This window comes from Maniola jurtina, chromosome 8 (genome assembly GCF_905333055.1).
Source record: "Maniola jurtina chromosome 8, ilManJurt1.1, whole genome shotgun sequence".
Lineage (NCBI taxonomy): Eukaryota > Metazoa > Arthropoda > Insecta > Lepidoptera > Nymphalidae > Maniola > Maniola jurtina.
This window is the reverse complement of record NC_060036.1, coordinates 8,341,641-8,356,624: the sequence shown is the minus strand read 5'-3', so window position 1 is coordinate 8,356,624 and position 14,984 is coordinate 8,341,641. Positions and strand designations below refer to the sequence as shown.

At 34.0% G+C, this 14,984-nt stretch overlaps 1 protein-coding gene across 1 annotated transcript in view; it reads left to right on the top strand.

Moving 5' to 3' along the window:
• The first annotated feature begins 711 nt into the window (after positions 1-711).
• The window catches only part of LOC123867763 (short neuropeptide F-like), a 49,496-nt gene continuing 35,223 nt past the window's right edge, over positions 712-14,984 (top strand). The window contains exon 1 of the mRNA XM_045910001.1: positions 712-797. The gene's annotated coding sequence lies outside the window, so the exon portion shown is untranslated. The remainder of the gene's footprint in view (positions 798-14,984) is intronic.

The window sequence follows — 14,984 nt, the reverse complement described above, 5'->3', positions numbered from 1 at the left end:
ATCCGATTACCGAGCACTTACCTGCTCCAACATATCAGATCCAATGAGTACAAACTCGGTAGACCTACTTTTAATAGATATCACATACTCAGACCCTGGTCTGTAAACCAGTTACTCATTGAGACCAAATCAATGAGTTGTAAGTTTTTAAAGCATTAGTTAGTTTGCAGACTATTCTGGTTACCATATCTGGTCATGGTTACCATATTATTGGAATGTGGTCACACTCGAGTGCATAAGACAAGTGCAAGTAATATTTACTTTAGAGGCCGAGCTCTTAATATAAAATTAGAGCCTTTATTAAGGCTCTAATTAGGCTAGACAGTTAAAGGAGCGGACTGAAATTCGAAAACATCTTAACACCCCTACTTCAAAACTACCAAAGTATCGTTTTATTTGCGTTCCTTCAAGAATATTGTCTGGGCAAGTAAGAATACCAATTTATAAGTTGGTACACTGAGCCGTACGTACGAGTATCTCTATACACGCTGAATGAAAGCATTATGGATTTGGTGCTATTGAAACTATTCGATTAGCATTGACCAACTTCTGGAATAAACAAAAAACTTTCACTGCCAAAGAAATCGCATTAAGTTTTCACGAAAACTATAATGGTGTCAAGTTAGCGCGGTCGTAGAAACGCCCCCAGGCGGGAATGGGCGGAGCGCTGCCCTATATAAGCTCTGCAAGCCTGAAAAGTTTGTTATTGAATGCGTGCGATCATATCGGCTGAGTGACACCACAGTAAAGTTCTTCCAGTGACACTTTCCCGCGCTCCGAAACTTCACGCTTGTCAGGTAAGTTCCTCTTATAAAAGTTTTGTTTCGCGGCGTGGAAAACGTATTCATTGAATACAACGCGACGCGAAGAAATCACGAGAGTGAATTCTGACACCGGATGTATTCCAGCCTGCAAAGTTAAAATAATTCAAGAAATTTTTACTATTTTTGTCAAACTATATTATTAGTACAAACGATACGAAGATGTGCATAAGGTTTTTGTCTCTGTGAAAATTTTTCCAGACACTCTAGAATGTGAGTAAAATCATTTGATTTTGTAAAATAGTAATGAGTAAAATGATTTTTATTTAAAATAGCTGCAAACTAGATACAATATTTGATATTCGTTTCGCTTGATATATTATATTTCGTTTTTAAATTTTGGAGTTGATAGCATTTAAACCTTTAACATAAAAATAAAAGGAACAACTTTCGGTATTTAGTAAAAACATAAAGAAAGTTATTGTTATTGTACTTGTAACAATATGAGCCTTCATATTAGTCTTATATTTGAATACATCCTTTTTGGATGCCTGAATATCAGATTCTTTAACAAAGCATTCCAAAGCAGGCGCATATTATCATAAAAATGTGAGAATATTTTCTTTGAATCTTTTGACGCTGTAGACTCTTTTGGCATCACGTAACATATATTGCCTTACGGGAAAAGATGTACCTAATATCAAAAATTCTGAAAAAGATATTACATACTTGAAGCAAGCTTATAATTATCCCGAACTACGTATCTACCGCGTTTAAGCTGTGCGTTGTTAGATCTGTCAATCAATCAGTCAGTCACTTTTTAATTATATATATTTTTTATTCAGATTAATTTTGTATTCAAATAATTTTTACCATAAGAGAATCATTCCACAATAATAAACACAAATAGTTTGAATAACATAGGGGAGCGTCCTCGCATCCAATTACGAAAAAGCCACTTAATCATGTCTCTCCAAGTGGCCACCAGACACGCTAAGCAAGTGTGACATAATTAGCACTGATTGTGTGTTTGACATTTAATTATTTATAGTCCAAGAACCCACTGCATGACATTTTCATCCAATGTGTTACTTGATTAAAATCCAGTTCTTAGGGATTTAAATGTATCCAGGCATATTACAAAGCAAAGCAAGCTTGCAGCTACCTCAATGCTGGCATTTGGTGCGATGCTTTAAAAAAACTGACTTTATTTGATAATAGATCATATTGAGAGATGGTTGTAATTATGTATCAATAAAAAATTCTACAAATAAATTAAAATCAACTACTGTGGTCACATTTTAATAGGCAATTAAGCAAAAGCATATATGGGTACTTATCCCTAAGATTCGCCCTTCAATTAAAGAGCACTTTGGTCATTATTCAGTGGAATTTCAAACTCAATATGTCATCCATTGACTTTAAGCTTCTTCATGCTCAAAGAGCACGCTAAGTCACTCGTCGCTGTTTATGTTTGGATACTAAACTTTCCCTATTTCCTGTGAAGCGATAATGCCAACAAAGCAGCATAGTTTGCAATCTACAATGGCAATCTTGCTCTTGCTATTATTACCTTCTATAAAAATATAAAACCTAAAATATGTCACCCTTAAAATATCGATGGTTTGATTAATCGATGCATCGATAGAAACCATCAGTCTTTATTACCATTTAATCTTCGATTTCAAAGGATATTTTAATAAACCGCTGAGTCTTAACCTGAGATTTTCAAGAATAGGTTATTATTGATTAGTTTTCGTTTCAATTAGGTATACATCTTTTGTAGATGATTAGAGAAACAACAAGAAATAATCTATGCAACTCTTAAATTATCTAAGGATTTCTTATTCCATATATTTATTATTGCCAACTTTGTCAAAAGTATTTATTTACTTTGTAAATAAATCAGTCTTGTATAAACTTGCTAATATGTACCTAATATCTAATCAGACGTCTCGGAGGCCGGAACTGAACTCCGGGGCGTCCGGGGTTTAATCCGGGCATGCACCTATTTTTCTTTCACTAAACTTGTGTAAACTCAGATTGTGTATTTCAAGCAATTAAATATCGCTTTAAAAGGAAAGTTAAGGAAAATATCATAAGGAAACCTGACATGCGCCTGAGAATCTCCATAATGTTCTCAAAGGTGAGCAGTGAAGTGTGATAATCTTAATTTAACCGACGTGATCTCTCTTTATCCTGGGAGCAGACCCGTGCTCAGCTGTGGGTCGGCAATGAGTCGAGATGATGATGATGATGACTGATTCATTTACGAACGAATTATTTGAAAGGAATTTATAAATTCTAATAAACTATTCAGAACCTAGAGTCCCATAATGCTTGTTATATTGACATGGGAACAAAATTTATGTACGAAGTTCCATACAGATTTAATTATACCTACAATATGATAAGATACAGTAGAAGCAATTGTGAAATCCGTTGAAGGATTTTAATATACGAATGTAAAGTTAAATACTCGTAGGTACATAATATATCGAATTCAGCACGGGCTAAGATGTGTCATGTGCGATCAGTCTCATTCGTTAACGTTAACAGCCTTTAATTACAGGTACCTATTTAGTATGTATGTATGCATAAACTTAACTAGATCCAAACAATTCATCCGCTTCACAAATTAAAGACCCTTCGCCGAACCCCTAACACGCCTCTCATCCGCTTTACTGGAATATGATGTACATATAGACAAATAATATGACACATTCATCATAAATGAATATTCTCTTTTTCGGGTAAAAGAAGACACTAATAACCCTTTCTGTTCTTTAGAAATGGATAAGTACCGAAGTTTATAAAAAGCATTTCAATATGAGGAAAGAACAACATAGAGACAAAAAATACGCCTATCACTTTTCATAAACACACTCACTTTACTAAATTCTGCTTTTTGTCTTAATTATTTTAATGTAATCTTTTATATTTAAAATGTATTATACTATTTTTAATCAAAAACTCTGCCGTTACTTATCCGTCTTATAAATTGCTTTTAAAATAATGAGGTACCTATTTTGTTTTGTCTTTCAGCAATAAAGAAAATCAAATAACTTTGAGTACTCATGCCGTAGAGGCAAAATAAAACAAAATTAATTACTATAAGACGTAATTTGTCGTAAAGTTTTCAATATATTATGCTGTAGGGTTGCAAATTAAATTAGTATTATGAATGAAAATATATTATGAATACAAACTGATGTGGCAAGCATACTAAGACTACAAAGATTAAAACAATTTTGTTTTTATAGCTACTTACATAATATAAGAATTGCGGATTAAAAATGTAAGCACCTGCCTATTTCTATTATATTTTATCTTTATTTGCAGATAGTTTTATTGAATAACTAGAATAGTAATAATAATTTAACACCTATCTCAATGCCCCTGCGAAAATTGAGGTTTCAGCTAATTGCCTCCCATCGGATTAAACTAGGTATTTATTTAAAGCCTTCTACAATTATTGTAAGTGCTAGAAATTAAATACAAAACAAATTTACACTTTCAGGTATTTTATTTGGACAGTTAATAGTTTGTTTAGTAATATTAAGCTTGGCTATTTTTAGTATAATTTTTATTTTCCCAACAAAAATAGCTTCGTTACTAGGCTTATTCTTCTTTTTGTCTTAGGGTACGATGATTTTTATTTATTTAAGCATTTTTACGAGACCTTATGTGTATTCTGCCACGCACTTTTTTGGGCGTACCTATATCCGTAATAAATTGCATTAAAAAAACTAAAAATGAACAGAGATACTGTGGACAAGGGAAAGGTCGGTTTATTAAATTTTTTAATTTAAGTAAAAATCCTGTCTTGTATTTGTATATTATTATTTCGAGCAATGAATACAATAATCCGTCTTGCCATTGATTTCAACACTAGCTGTGAGTTATTTTATTATTCTGAAAAATATGGCAAATAGTAATACTGCCCTACTAGCTATACAAAGTATTCGCGTCATCTAGATGTTATTGAAATCGGGCAGGTATGAATCATCAATAATAAAAAAGAGTGAGGCACAAACACAGGGGTCGCTTCATCTCCCCCAAGATTGAATGTCAAAACTGAATAGATCTGTTTACTCTATCCTCACAGTTACAAAGACTCGAGACTGCTTCGTGATCTACGAGCCTACGGGCCTACGGCCTACGCCGTAGCACCTTGTTAAAGTGTTATTCAATGTAGTCGGTCAAAAATATAATTCAGATTTTGTATTTTCAAATATAAGAAGGCTTCAGATAAAATAAATAATTAAGTTAAAAATTATTAATAGTTATATGTGTACGTCTGCCTGTCATCTTTTTACGGTTCAACCACTGAAGCGGACTTGCATTCTGGAGAGTGACATAGGATACGTTTCATACCGGGAAAACAAAGGATTCCACACCATTATTCGTAACTATATTTTTTTACAAAAAAAAATAAGTAACCTACATAAAATAATTCAGACTTAGCAAAACTTTAAATACATGAAATTGGAGGCTAAATGAATCACCCCCTACCTCGAGTGATACCCTCCGAATTTCCAAGATTTTAAAATATGAGAGAACTAGGAGATATTACAGTGGATAAGTGGTGCAACCACAGGCGCACTCTCTATTTCCTCACCCTCATAGCATCGGAAACATTAGGTTCTTCGGGTAGTAACGTATATTGAAACAAATAGATCCGGGAAGAAGATATTCATTCTGTTTTAAGTACAGAGGAGATTCTAATAGTAGCTCGACTGCAACTAATCCAAGAAAGGCTAGGAAAACATCAATGGAGTGTAGGACATAGAGGCATAAAAACACTGCTTACCTAGATTGAAATAGCTCAGTGCTTGTTTCTCAATGACCTGCCACTGCCACCTCGACCTGCCACGTATGATACATTATATTTTTGGATACTAGAGTGATGTTATTTCTAATTATTTCTGTATGAGTGTGTTTAGTTACCATTACTATACATATTATAACCCAATAAATATTATTTTTAATTTGTTACTTCCTTTAAGAATAAGCTTTAGAAAATTTAAACGAACTGTGTTAAATGTTCCAAATAGAAGAGCTTATAATAAAGTTAAACTCTTTATTATGTAATACGTAGCTAACTGACAGCCAATTATTTTCATGTAATGTTTCTGCTTTAAAAGATAGTTATTTGAATTTTATGGATTTACATTTAAAATAATAAAACCACCTGAGGGTAATAAATCTTAGCTAGCTAAAATGCGCTCGGAATTTTAATGTACTCGTAGCATCGGTTCACATGGCTTTATTGAATCATTATCTATACTATGGCGAGATGATGATATTATGACGAGATAAGAGAGATGATTAACTTGTGAGTTTGTTTTTGTCATTTTGACAGTTTTTCAATACAAAAACCGTTATAACGTCAAATTTATCCGTTAAATAAAGTTTATCTGTTGTGAAACAGGCCCTAAATATGAAAATTCTTCCTTTGATGGAAAACTACATTATTCTCGGGTGCTTAAAAGTTATGAATTACATATATCACTCGGACAAAGTTGCAAATTAAAGCTAATCTTTTGAAGTCTTATATCACAATATTATACCTACCCTTACATGTTATTATAATTATTAAAAGTCCAAAGTTATTATAATGACCACAAAGAAGCTTTTGATGATTATCTGTTTTCGTATAAAACATTAAAAAAAAAAAACTACTACATTGGCTTGCTTACTTCAAATGATCTCCTACAAATGATTTTCTACATTCATCACTTACTTTGAGTCTTTTACTTGTGTTAGTTAGGTACTCTAATTAACTCGTCCTTCAGCTGCACATGGACTAGATTATTTACTCTAAGGACTAAACTGGAATATGTATTTTTAATTTAAAAACCTTTCTAGCAAGTGCAGTAAATACCAATGATAAAACTTCTTTTGAGATTGAAAAATTTAGGTAAATTACACCTACAGACACGTGAATTGAGACTTTGTAATAATATACCTTCTATTTGCAAACTGCTGCTTTCAGACAGACAGATGACCCGTAGGTATATAATACTGGTCTAAATTCTCTCCTATTTCTTCTGTTTACTACATCATGAGTATATTATGTTTGACTGTCAATATTTGCGGAAGGAACTCTGGAGCTTACTTGAAGTAGCTATCTAAAGGATTGTATTTTGTCGATAATAAACACCAGTTTTATGGACAGATTATGCGTTTAGCATCCAACTGGACAGCTATAAAATTATTTTACTGTTCGATGACGCACTAACCCAGTGTATTGGAATATGCACTTAGAAAAGCTTCTTCGCCAGTGACATTAAAAGGTCTTAAATTTTAAAATTTCATTATTTTCATTGAAAAACTCTCTCGCAATCGCAGTAAAATATACTTATATTTTGTTTATGCTTTTAAAAGAGGTAAGTAGTTAGATCTCGTTTGTTTTCGATTCCAGTCGCAATATAAAAAGTTTACTTTAGACCATCCAAAGATTAGCTGATAAAATAAATATCTAAGAATGAACTACTTTGAAATAGTTTTAGACTTTAGAGTTTCAAATTGTGTATTTTTGCAATCCTTAAACCTTTGTTAATCAAACAGAGTTTCAAGATTGAAATAAACTAGTGGATTTTTAAATCATTATTTTTGACGGGTTTGTGAGAAAATAGAATTTTTGTAGGAATACATAAACGTCTTAATCCTAAAATTTGTGTTACAACCATGTAAGTGTATGGTCAACGCTGTATTTGAAAATCTTTTATTATGAATTTTAATATTGTTTCACTGATTTTCTACATTCTAGCGAGGTCTTTTTAATCTAATAACCGCACCGACCAATAACAAGGTATTTGTTGGTGAGATTAATATATCAATTAGAATAGGTGCGCTAATTAGCGTAAGGATATACGAAAATCAATAATCATCAAACAAAACGATTATGATGTCCATGACTGGATCGAGACATACAGAGTATAGACTGCAGATGTATCTATCAGGAACTCAAAGTGTCCTTAGACATTATGAGTCAAACAAGAACAATCCTGTGGGCAAAAAAGGACACAGTAACTTATTTCTCAACAGGTTTATCAGTTTAAGGCCAAAGGTCGCGCGTGTCAATCATCGCAACAGGTCTTTGTAAAAAAATTACTGAGAGGCTTCAAACTTGGTTTATAAAATCCTGAAACTTGGATCTGTCATAAATGAGCATGAAATCTAGAGCGAATCAAATGATTTAGTTGACAAAGATGAGTCGAAAATTAAGAAAGTTGATCATTTTCTAAGTACATTGAAAAACCAATCTGTCTGATTTTTATTGGAGCCTGGCTATTTTACGCCTATAACTTTGATCATATAGGAAGCCTATAGTTCCGTGTTTAAAGTTTTAGGTACTAATTACCGCTGTTTCTGAAAGTGTAATTAGAAAAGTTTAATTTATCGATAAAATTTTGCATATCACGTTAAAGTTTAGATATCTCAAATAACCCCTTAAGGCAAGTCAAACAATCAAAAGAGAAGAACAGCGAAAGGTAGAAACGAGGAAACATTTCTTGTAAAAGTTGAACGGAAACTCTCTCAAATGTCTATTTATTGGATGTCGTAATAGATACGTATGTATGTATTTCATTTTAGCTTCACGTGTACAAAATAAATATTTTTACATGTATTGTAAATTTTACTTCTCATTAGCAAGTGAAAAGGCCAATTTTTATTTACCACTAAATAAAGTTATTCATCTTCTTCTTCTTCTCTCTGGGCTGGTTTCCGCACTTAAACGTTTCCGTCTGTTGTGCGTGTGTTGCCCCTCCCCGCCGAAGTCTTCACTCCAGTCATCCAAGCTTGCTCCAGAAGCCAAGTAGACCGCCCAGGTTGCCGAGGACATATTATTCATCTTGTATCATCGTCTATTATCTTGTAGTGTCCTCATTATTATCAACAACCGCTAGACGACCACTACTGGACATAGGTCTCTTGTAGGGACTTCCACACTCCACGGTCTTGCGCCGCGCCGCCTAAATACAGCGGCTCCCTGCGACTCGCCTGATGTCGTCCTTCCACCTAGTAGGTCCGTCCAACACTAGGAAAAGGGGGCATTCCAGCATCTTGGACCCTAACGTTTATCGGCTTTTTGAATTATGTGGCCTGCCCATTTTGTAGTATGTATTACACTAATTTTTCACCAAAATAATTAAAATAATATAGCCACAATCTAAGTTACTTACTCAGATTACTACGTAATCTCTCACAGACCAGAGCAATTCTTTAAAGACTTGTTAGAAGGGAGCTACATAAGTTAGCAAGTTTGGTAGCATTATTCATGTTTATGACTTAGGAATAATAAAAATTTACGGTTTACCTAAAAGAGCAAAAAATACTCTCTGTTCTGTTTAATTATGCCTACTGTATAACTTGTAAACAGCTTATGTTACGAATCAGAAACCTGCCTACAATAAAATTAGTGCCAACCACTAGCTCAATGGTAAAAAGCGGACTGAAATTCAAAAACTCGACGTCCTTGATTAAAAGTAGTATAATAATAAAATAGTTCAAGTGAAGTCAGAGTCGCACACGAAGAGTTCGTACCATCGTACAAGATATAACACTATTTACTTTTTAATTTATAAGGCGGCCAATTTGAAATTTGCCATCTTGATTTTTTATGGGTTCTTGCTATAGCAGCCATAATTTACCTACTTTGTGAACATTTCAACTCTCTACCTATTACGGCTCATGAGTTACAGCCCGCTGGCAGACTGGTGGACGGACAGCGGAGGCTTAGTAATAGAGTGCCGTTGTACCCTACGGGTACGCAAGCCTAGAAAAAGTTTACCTAGCGCTGGCTTTACACTCAGTCTGAAATGAAACGCGAATATTTACTTATGTTATACGTGTCAATGTCGTAAAAAGTATTAAAGTAACATATAATTTATTACGGATCTCATTTGACTATAGTGTCAAAGCTCATTCCAGTAGGTACGTAGAAAAACAGTGCTCACACGGCGAACAAAGTCAAGAGTATTTTCTAGTGAAAACTAAGACACGATTTTTCAGTGTTCTTTGTACCGTTATCATCTGTTTTACGCCTAATTAAAAATACACAAAGACTAAAACCAGCAACTGAAGAGTAAGTAATTATATTATTTAAGCTTTCATTTTGATTATAATCGCATTACTTTCAGTGCCGTGCAACACTTCTAAAACTTTAATTATTATCATTTATCTCCAACAATCTTCGCTAATTGTTATTACTCATTCTATCGAAACTAAGCTGATTTTATACGTACTTTTATTATTCTCGAAACTGACTATGTACCTACAGATAGAAAATATATATTAGCAGCAGGTATATTCTACTTATAAATGAGAAAGCCTTTCACTCTCTACCATATTTTAAGTTCAAGAATAAAAAATGGTATTTTCTTATTATAGAGCTTTCCGACGCAAGCCTTCTGTTAAACAGTTTTCTTCTCAGCATGCCGTCTCCTTCCAAGGGTTGGCAATAATTAGGACAATTTCAACTGTTGACACAGATAAACTGAGGGATACTTATATTATATGTTATGACCTACTTTTCTCATAATAAGAATGCGCATCCCTACTTTATAAATAGCATGTTTATCCTTTTATTTGTGTGCAATCAGTCACTCCATTTTAGGCAGACGTAATTCATGTTCCTCGTGTCTCTAGAACGTCATTGTGAGGCGAGCTCGTGATCGATTTGTGGTGGTCCTCAATGGAATTGCATGGAGGCGAGTGCGGCTTTCATCAACTGTCTTTATGATGTGTTATTCTAAAGACAGCGATACTGAGGCAAACATTTATCGTGTTCATTGGGCATTGTCATATTACTTAGTGATACTATATTATTTATGTACTTACATACAGTAAAAGTACAGAGTAGAATAGAAAGATTTTTATTCAAATAAACTTTTACAAGTAGGTACTTTTGTCTCCGACTTGTCGCCTAATGCAATAAACTTTAAGTATTTGTAAATATTTGGCCTATGTAATTAGAAGTTGCCCGCGCTTCAACCGCTTGGATTAAAGTTTTCTAAAACTCCCTTGGCAATCCTTTTTGATTTTCCAGGATAAAAAGTAGCTTTGTTAGTACGTCTGTCTCCAAAATACAAGCTATCTCTGCATCGTCAAAATTGATTAAACTGATGGGCCGTTAAAAGTTAGCAGAAAGACAGACAGACACATTTTCGCATTTATAATATTAGAATGCATTATGATGAAAATAATAACCATCGGAAATCAGAACATATACATTATACATACATTGGCTGGTAAAGCTGCCGGAAAATGTTAACGGAGTGCTATTTTAACAGTTTTTTTCTAATTTAATTTAATTTTGTAATCTGTCCATTGCTAATGAAGGTTCCATTTCATCCACTCGTTACATTGCACTTACTTGAAGTGCGAACAATCGTGGCTTTTCGTAACTGTTTATATATTATTAAACAAGAATATTTTATCCGTGTTGGTAATAATATTTATAATTTTAGTAGTATTAAGATTTTTAGGCTTCACAAAACAAGGATTGCTTCCTCGTGGAGGAGTTTGATTATATAGATAATATTACTATTTTGTAGGACAGATTTCATAAACCGTTATATTATAAGAAAACATGTTACTGTATACGTATACCTATATACCTATAGTCATTCTGTGTGCCTAGTGGGAGATTTTTAACCTATTCGATCGCGTAAAAGTTAACTGCGTTTTGTATGGAATTGAAACAGCGCCATCTAGTGACAAGAAGATAGCGCTGTTTCAATTCCATACAAAACGCAGTTAACTTTTACGCGATCGAATAGGTTAAAAATCTCCCACTAGGCACACTGAGCGTACTCAGTAGTGCCGGCGGCCGGCGCGCGGCAATGGGTTGATGATGGTGGAGCAACCGAGTTACTGAAGAAATATTATATTTGTAGGAAACAATATCCTATCACATATTCCGCTATTAAATATAATTGGTTCCGTGTCAGTAAATGTTTTACTTTCCTCGACTCAACTCTAAGATGAAGTTGTCTACACTGACTGTTTGCTTAATATTACGGAGGATGTTTTAATAACGCCGTGACGTGACTTACAGAACATTTAAAGGCCTATCTCTTTTGACCGAGTTTCCTTTGGGGAAGATCGTGACCGATGATTAAATACTCTAGAAAAAATAAAATAAAAAGTTTAATTTTTAGATAGCTGAAGAGACTCAGACTCTATTCATCAGTAGGTAGTGATCCGGCTCCCGTTGCCGGTTCACTACTGAGCACGGGTCTTCTCTCGCAATAAGGATGCCTTCTTTTCCATAAACTGTGCTATACCCGCGCTAAGGCCGTGCGTCAATTTACTAAATATGGATTTCCAAAGCAGCGCGGCCGCAGCACCTCTTTGCGGCAAGTTTAAGACGCCCAGAAGGGTTTGGTCATAGGCTACCACGCTGGCCAAAAGCGGATTTCCGGACTTCATACACCTTTGAAAACAGTATAGACTAGAGAACTCTCAGATATGCGGGTTTGCTTAAAACTCATCAAAAAGTTAGAGGTACGTACCCGGGATCGAACCTCGGGCCCCTGTGTGTCATTTTTATAATATGTTCCTTTCAATTTATTAATTCTCAATTATGTTCCTTCCAATTTATTAAAATTCTCGTTTCCTTCATTTTATTTCGGTTTTGCATTTATAGTAAGATATTAAGCTTGGGTAGCCGGATACACTTACAGTGAGATTCACTAACCTTGATGAGCCAGTTTTTTACGCACTACAATACACTACAATATAGAGATAGTAAAATTGTTATTTTAAAATGTTCTAAGCTAAAATCTCTCCGAAACAGGAAATGGAAGAAAATGTCTACTGGGAACAACTTAACGAGTTAGCTTATGAGCTACTAAGTTACCTACCTAATTAACATAACAAAGAAAGAGCAATGACACATCCGAGTAGGCTCATTAGCATCATTGTATAATAGATGAAGTAAACGCAAGTTTCATAAAAGAAAGATCTGAAACTTTTGAAACTAAAGACTGCGCAAAAAGTAAAGTGAAAATGTGTTTCCTTAACAAAATACTTTATAAAGTTAGCTATATAATAGAGCACAATACACCAGATGGCGTGTCAGAGTAAGTCAACTTTATAAGATAGCTAGCATGATTCACGGAAAAACAGATCCACAAATTTAAGTGTAGGTTAAATTAATTTAATCACGAGACTCCATTGAATTCTTGTCATTAAATTAGTTAAAATCTAAATCTCCACTTAAACTTTTGAATTTATTTTGAACAACTCAGCGGCGCGGGTGTTAATTTTAATCTGTTATTTAGGATGAGCCTGCAACTGGTGTCGTGATTTGATATCAAGGTAGGTACATATTTTCCATAAAAAATCCAAATAAAAATGTACATTTCATATAGAAAACCTACAACTACAACACAACTACTGTCTCTACAACTAGTGTCTCTTTTGCGACATCGATGCGATTCTTTAATCGTTTTGGGAATACAGATTCTACTGAGAAGATTTCCGCTTATATAACATTAACTAAGAAGTAGCTCTTTTCAAATCATAAAAAGTTACAATAAGTAACAGTACTACATCATCTTCTGGGTAACTGAAAGTCACACACACAACGTTTAGATTGGTGGAATTACACAATATCTAATCACTAGCCGATGCCCGCGACTTCGTTTCCATGGATATAGGTTTTTTAATCCCGTGGGAACTCATTTATTTTTCGGGATAAAAAGTAGCGTTTGTGGTATAATCTATATCCATTCCAAATTTAAGTCAAATCCATCGAGTAGTTTTTGCGTAAAAGAGTAACAAACATCCATTACATCCATACATTATACATACAAACTTTCTTTCGCGTTTATAATATTCGTAGGATTCAAATGATTTTAAAACACCAACTGCGGTTATCACCTACAAGTCCAGTGCTCTCGAGAAATTATAAGGACCCTAAAAATACCCCATACATCAAAATCTGTTCCAGCATTTAGAAGTTATGGTGGAATATGGAAACTCACATTATGAAATGAACCCTGAAAACATTACATTTATTTTTTTGGGCAGTCCTAGTGTAAAAATTCACTTTACAGTCTATGCTCTGAATAAATATTCAAATCTATCGTTTCAAATAAAACGGAGCTATAAATCTAACCATCTACCTATGACAAAAGCAAAAACCGATGATAGTTGAAAAATATAGGTGTTTGCATTTTTCATCCACCCACGGTAAGAGTTATGTTTCAGTTTTATCTAATTCAATAGGACCAGGTACGATGTCTGACTAGGTCAGATGTATGGCTGACTTATGACCTATAAAAAAATGGTTACCTATAACCATAAAAGCGAAGACTAAATTAATAACGATAAAATAAAATTGCATTTACTTCGAAATCAAATAGCTAAGTATTTACTTGTGCACACGATATTATTTTATTACAAGTTTTTCAATATCTCTTTTTTGGTTTAAAAAAGTTATCACTTGCGAATAATTAGGTAGCTATCTATAGTTTCCTCCTTTTACAGATTGTTATTTCATATTTTTACCAGGGATTTATACGTAAATACCTAATTCTTATTACCAACTAGATGATGCCCGCAGCTTCGCCCGCGTGGATTGGTTAGATCCCCTGCAGCATTAGGATTGAGGAGTTGGAATCCAATTTTTTATGGAACAAGATCGCGAAGTTCCTCTATTGATTAAAAAAAACGCAAATCGGTTTATAAATCTCGAAGATATCAGTGTATATAGGTAGAAAAACACAACTCCTCCATTTTTAAAGTTGGTTAAAAAAGTAGCCTAAGTTACTTCTTGGTTAACTCTACTTGTCTATGAAAGTCCCCTCAAATTCAGCCATTCCGAAAATTAGCCCGTTCAAACAGACAGACACTTCAATTTTATTTATTAAAGTATTAGTATAGAGTAAGTATAGATTGGTTATAAAAATCCTGATTTTGTTGTGTCGTGGGAAAGATTACAAATCGGTGGCGTTTATTTCTTGTATTGACAAGAAAAACACTTCAAACTCAATATATTATAGGTACACGAAACGGTGTGATAGTGGCAGCAATAAACCGCACGTGCTCATAAACCAGCGCGGTTCAGACGAATTGGCTCGTCTCTCCTAATCAAAGAACTTACGCGTACGTCGAGCTAATTCCTAACGAGCTTGCGGTAATGAAAGGCGAAACCTCGAAGAATATCGCTTTCTTATGTCTGCACTCTGTTGCAAATTGTTTCAA